Raw genomic sequence first — 7,221 nt, 5'->3', positions numbered from 1 at the left:
GACTCTATTGGCGTTGCAAAAGTTGGTGTCTGTTAAGATTTTACACGATGTTTGCATCTTCTGTTATAAATGTTAGGCTTTGGCTACCTTGACTGCGATACGAGTACCATCTAGAGTTTTTCGTCAGCTGCAGAACAACATCATAGCTCTAGCTTTCGAGTTTCGTAAAACATGTCCTGTTTCATCATAAGCCACTTTTGTTAGTTTAAAACTTAAATTTAATATTCTAGTAGAAGGTGATATCCATAATGCTGGTGTCTATTTTCAACCGAAACGAGCCTAGGTGGCACATCGATGATGGAGCTTTAGCGTCTGCTAAGAGGGTACACAGTAAGAGATAAGTGGGTGCGTATGCCGATAAGGGGGCACCTGCGGGCGGGGGAAAAGGGGGGGAAACGGGCCCCTATAGGGGCCCCCTTTTGCGGCAATATTCGGCGGGGTCAAAAGGTTAGCTGATTTACGATGTTAGGTCAATAGGTTATCTGCCCCTATGGACACGATGCAAACAGCCGTTAAATAAGGGTGAAACAGACCCCTGTAGGGGCCCCCATTTTGCGTACATTTTCGGCGGGGTCAAAAGGTTAGGTCAATAGGTTAGATGATTTACGATAGGTTATCTGCCCCTATTCCGCAGGTGGTGTGGACTGACACGATGTTATGCAAACAGCCGGCCAGTCATAGTTAATAGCTGGAGGCACCCCATTTTAGGTCAAAAGGTTAGCTGATTTACGATGTTGGGTCAATAGGTTATCTGCCCCTATGGACACGATGCAAACAGCCGTTAAATAGGTGTGAAACGGACCCCCTATAGGGGCCCCATTTTGCGTACATTTTCGGCAGGTCAATAGGTTAGGTCAATAGGTTAGATGATTTACGATAGGTTATCTGCCCCTATTCCGCAGGTGGTGTGGACTGACACGATGTTATGCAAACAGCCGGCCAGTCATAGTTAATAGCTGGAGGCACCCCATTTTAGGTCAAAAGGTTAGCTGATTTACGATGTTATAACCCATAAAACCCAGGTGCTAACCCATTTTAGGTCAATAGGTTATCTGCCCCTATGGTGGTGACACGATGTTATGCAAACAGCCTACCCGTCATAGTGAATGTCGAGTTGGTTGGTTTTCGCCGACAAACACTTTCGGGCCCCTAAGGGTAGCGTAAAATAGCGGGCGGTCATCGGTAAAAGTGTTTTGGAAAAAAAGAGCAGAGTGTATACAAATTATAAGGTTTTATTTATACATTCAAAGTTACAGTACATTAAGCGGATGAAAACGTTTAAAGATAAAACAATTTATTTTTAATATATTTATGGCTGGTAGATACCATATTAAACAAATTGTAAAAGTTAAATACACAAAACATATTTTGGTTGGCCACTGTTTCTTTAAAATCGTCAATAATTTTAAATGCTGTTACGTAATTGGACGCGTAGCGGACAACGGTATCATACCTTTCATGTTCATCCGATAGAAATAAATTGTTGGGTGCACATGGTTCTTTATACAATATTTCGTAAATTTTACGATAATTATCGGTTATAACGTAACCCATTAATTCAAAGAGTTTTTGGTTCACTTTAAGGAGTTGAATGTGCGAATTAATGAAATATTTGAGTCTGTCCAATTCTCGAGTTTCCGGCGCTTTGATTACGACCGACGCTTCGGATATCGTACTTTGCAAGGTTAATTCTTTTTGGTCAGACATGGCGGCGGTCACTAGCGCATCAGATAGCGGGAACGGTGATCGAAAGGGCAACAGTTGGGGATCATTTATTTGGTCCCAGTGGCCGTATAAATCATCCCAGGCGCGCTTAGACATTTCAAAGACCTGGTGTGTGATTTTATTGCATAGAGCTACAGATATATCGAGCTCAGACGTAAAACCCGTAGTAACGAAAAGCTCGGATGAAAGTGAATACCGAGGGTTAACTTTCCGCTGAGTCGGATCAAATTTAGACATTTTAGTAGGCGCTGGAACGTTATCTACACAGCTTCGTTTAGACATGATGCTCGAGAAACGGTTTGTAGTGTACTGCCGATGGATGACGGGGATGAATCCCTTATATAGCGATAATAATTTGATGACGTAATCAGGATGATGTAATGGGTTGACTCAATGACTCACGCGATTAGTCAAATTTTGCGGTGTTATGTGTATAGCGACGGCCATATTGGTAAACCAAAGAGATAGAAATTCTACAAGTCCCATTAAAAGTAAAATCAACGCGATTAGTAATGCGTTTTTAGGATTGTTCGCGATAAGGCGAGTAACGGGAAAGGCGGGATCGTCCCTATTCGGTAGGGCTGGTGGAATCATCTGACATGATGTTATGCAAACAGCCAGTAGCTATAAACCCGAGTAATGGGCCCCCTACGGCATCTGTCAAACACTTTTTTCCACGTGCGAGTGGTGTTATGAAATAAATCCAAATAGTTCAATGGGTCGAGCCTTTTGTGTATCTATTCATAACTATTTTCACCGACAAACACTTTCCCCGTGTAACATTATTTTCAAACACTTTTACGATGCGCAAAGCTATCCGTCTTACGGAATATCGGCCCTAAGGGGTAAAGGGTAGATAGAGGATGGCCCTTGCCCCCAGCGCGTAAAATAGACACAGCGGGTGTCCCCTCTCGCTATCTAAAAGTGTCGTTTTTACATCAGGTGTGGATTCTTCGCGCAAAAATGGTTATAACAAACGATTGTTCCCACCAAAAATGTAAAATCCATCTCCGCTGTTCTCGGATGAGGACGTAGCCATTTAAGTTTTTATCAATTTTTATATTTTTAGCTTGGCGATGTATTCCAAAATTAAATGGTAACCACGTATGCGTTACAATTTCAAGATGCAAGATACTCGAGAATGGTAAAATAGTCTATATTTAAAGTTAAAATGCGAAAACTATATTTGTATAGTCGAAATTTATTTTAACGTATTAAAATAAAAATTCATCTTTCTGACAAGAGTCTTACCCATCATACATACACCATCTAATCTGGAATCTATGTTTAACAATTGGAGGAATTCGTGTTTACGATAGGCTCTTTTTTAACGTAACTTAGTACATTAATTGAGTATTTTGAAATATTTTAATATCGGAATTTTTTTTGATGTATTAAAAGTAGAGTTAAGATGCTTTTATAGTATTTTCTATGTATTAGCATATCTGAACTTGCGGTTCAATTTTGGGTACATGGACCACTTACACGCTAATGATATTCAAATTAAGTTTAAAAATATTTCCATTTGAACGAGTCCCTCTTTTTATATCAGCAAAGTACTGAACGATTCTATCTTATGGATTTAAATAGTTCTAACAATAGTACAACTACAACATTTGAGAAAGACACTTTTCCCCATTGTGAAAGTGGAATACAAAATAAGAATCACTTCAATTTAAAACGCACTTTAAATTTAAGTATAGACTATTTTACCATTCTCGAGTAACTCTTCTTTAAAAGCTGAAGAAATATTAGAAACGACATCAGTGATCAATTAATTGTTTCCGAGTATGACAGACGATTTTTGATATTAAAGAGTCATTTTTCAAAAGTAAGATTGTTTTCGGTTATTTTTTTTTAAAGCTAGCTTAGAAATCACATTATTTTTATATATAATTATTTAGTTGTAATGTTAATTCTTAATTACTGGTAGCCTTCACTAGAAACTATTATAAGAATTATATATGAATTTATAACCAAGCGTGTATTTACCACTAGTGAATGCAATATCAGTCGAAGAATTGAAGAAAGACGGAATCACGTCATTATTAAGAACTGGTGACTACTTCTGTATATATTGTGACGGTTCAGTTTTTCATGTTCCAACTGTCGGACGGCTAGCATGGTACTGTGACGGATACTCAATCTGTTTGAAGTACCGTAAAGCTGTTTATTTCCAATCAAAAAGAATTCTAAGTATAAGAATTCCTCCAGGTGTATTAAACGCGTTACCACGCATATATTTGTGTTTAAATTGTGATATGTTGGGCACTAAGAGAGCAGCCAATTTGTCATATTGCGAAGTAACTGGTGGATGTTGTGTATTTCCAAAAATTAAAAAATAATAATAGTATGTGTGTGTTTTTCTATTATTTTTCCACCTATATTTGGCGTATTGAAAGCTATTTTAACGTATTGAACGTAGAGTCAGAGGTTTTTATAGTATTTTACTACCTATATTTACATTTTGGAAAGCTATTTAAACGTATTGAGCGTACAGAGTATTTTGCATTATTTATGGTAATAAAAGGTAATTATTGTAGAAAATAAAAGATATTTTAATTAAAACATTTCGGTGATCTATTCCAAAATTAAATGGTAACCCCGTATGCGTAACAATTTCAATATGCAAGATACTCGAGAATGGTAAAATAGTCTATATTTAAAGTTAAAATGCGAAAACTATATTTGTAGTGTTCAATTTAAAAGAAAATTACTTCAGCTTTTAAATAAGATTTTTTTTCTGTATCTACCCTATATCATTTACATATTATTTTTTTATTCTAATTTAACCATAACTTTAAAAACGTTGCACGTCTGAATAGCTGTGTAGAGTACTATTAACAGAGATAAATATTTCTGGGTTCAGTTAATGTGATGATTCGAGTGAAAAATTTGAATATGTTAAAGTTATTGGATTGAAGGAAACTTCAGTGTTTTCAGAGTGATAATTAAGGGAAGTTGCCGTACAATATAGTTGAAAATTATCTTTTTAAGTCTGTGTCCACCCATTGATTATATTAGGAAGTGAAAAAATTTCATTTAGCAAGCTTTTCTTCAATTTCGGTATCCACCCTGTATCATTTAAAAGCTCAAGCATTGTTTTTATCAAGTTAATTTCAAAAATATCTTAAAACAAGCTTCCCTAAGTCTGACTAGCTCTGTAGGTTAATAATAAAATAGCTAAATATTTTTTGGGTTTAATACTTGTGATGCTTAGTGAAAATTTTCCATATATTACAGTATTAGGTTGGCTAATTATTTTTTTCACCTGCTACCATTCTCAACGGGTGAACATAGAATAACAAAGATAATTGTCCAATATATTTAAAGCCAACTTTCCTTACATTTCACTATGAAAACACTGAAGCTTCTTTCAATGCGATAACTTTATTACATGCATTTTTTTTCCAGAATTACAATTATTGAATCGAAAAAAATATGGAACCACCCTAGAATTAACCAACACAGGTATTCAGAAGAGATGGTGTTCAATTTAAAAAAAAATACTTTTTTTGGATCCACCCTATATCAGTTATATAAAACCTGAAATTATTTATTTTTTTGAATTCTAATTTAACCATCACTTTAAAAACGGTAACTTCCCTTAAATTTCAAACTGAAAACACTAAAGTTTCATGCAATCCAATAACTTTGACTTTTGAAATTTTTTCACTCAGAATTATCACATTAAATGGGAGCCACTCTGTATCGTAAAATTAAAAGCTCAAGCAATATTTTTTCCAAATTCATTTTTAACTTATCTTAAAACACGCTTCCCTAAGTCTGACTAGCTCTGTAGGTTAATAATAAAATAGCTAAATATTTTTTGGATTCAATAATTTTGATTCTGAGTGAAATATTTGCATATATTACAGTATTAGTTTGACTAATTAATTTTTTTTTCATCTGCTACCATACTCAATGGGTGAACATAGAATAATAAAGGTAATTTTCCAATATATTTAAAGCCAACTTCCCTTACATTTCACTATGAAAACACTGAAGCTTCTTTCAATGCGATAACTTTATTACATGCATTTTTTTTCCAGGATCCACCCTATATCAGTTATAAAAAACCTGAAATTATTTATTTTTTTGAATTCTAATTTAACCATCACTTTAATAACGGTAACTTCCCTTAAATTTCAAACTTAAAACACTAAAGTTTCATGCAATCCAATAACTTTGACTTTTGAAAATTTTTCACTCAGAATCATCACATTAAATGGGAGCCACTCTGTATCGTAAAATTAAAAGCTCAAGCAATTTTTTTTCCAAATTCATTTTTAACTTATCTTAAAACACGCTTCCCTAAGTCTGACTAGCTCTGTAGGTTAATAATAAAATAGCTAAATATTTTTTGGGTTTAATACTTGTGATGCTTAGTGAAAATTTTCCATATATTACAGTATTAGGTTGGCTAATTATTTTTTTCACCTGCTACCATTCTCAACGGGTGAACATAGAATAACAAAGATAATTGTCCAATATATTTAAAGCCAACTTTCCTTACATTTCACTATGAAAACACTGAAGCTTCTTTCAATGCGATAACTTTATTACATGCATTTTTTTCCCAGAATTACGATTATGGAATCGAAAAAAAAATATGTGACCACCTTAGAATTACCCAACACAGGTATTCAGAAGAGATGGTGTTCAATTTAAAAAAATAACTTTTTTTGGATCCACCCTATATCAGTTATAAAAAACCTGAAATTATTTATTTTTTTCAATTCTAATTTAACCATCACTTTAATAACGGTAACTTCCCTTAAATTTCAAACTGAAAACACTAAAGTTTCATGCAATCCAATAACTTTGACTTTTGAAAATTTTTCACTCAGAATCATCACATTAAATGGGAGCCACTCTGTATCGTAAAATTAAAAACTCAAGCATTGTTTTTATCAAGTTAATTTTAAACATATCTTAAAACACGCTTCCCTAAGTCTGACTAGCTCTGTAGGTTAATAATAAAATAGCTAAATATTTTTTGGGAGTCAATAATTTTGATTCTGAGTGAAATATTTGCATATATTACAGTATTAGTTTGGCTAATTAATTTTTTTTCATCTGCTACCATACTCAATGGGTGAACATAGAATAACAAGGGTAATTTTCCATTATATTTAAAACCAACTTCCCTTACATTTCACTATGGAAACACTGAAGCTTCTTTCAATGCGATAACTTAATGACATGCAATTTTTTTGCCCAGAATTACAATAATTGAATCGAAAAATTATCCAACTCGGCTTATTACGCGGATAATACAGAAATATAAATTACTTGATCAAAACGTTTTACGAATAATTTTGAGAGCTTTATCTATTGAATAAAAGTTAACCATCCCCAACCTCAAGGGTGGTATCGCGCTTAGATAGAAGACCCGATATGTTCGCGAATTCCGACAACGACCATAATTTCAAACTATGTTTTTTATATTTTTTATTTATTTCTTTCTTTTATTTTGTTTAATTATATATATTT

The sequence above is a fragment of the Leiobunum rupestre genome, chromosome 1 (genome assembly GCF_980474605.1).
Source record: "Leiobunum rupestre chromosome 1, qqLeiRupe1.1.hap1, whole genome shotgun sequence".
NCBI classification, from domain to species: Eukaryota; Metazoa; Arthropoda; class Arachnida; order Opiliones; family Sclerosomatidae; genus Leiobunum; species Leiobunum rupestre.
Note: the sequence above shows the minus strand (reverse complement) of the source record.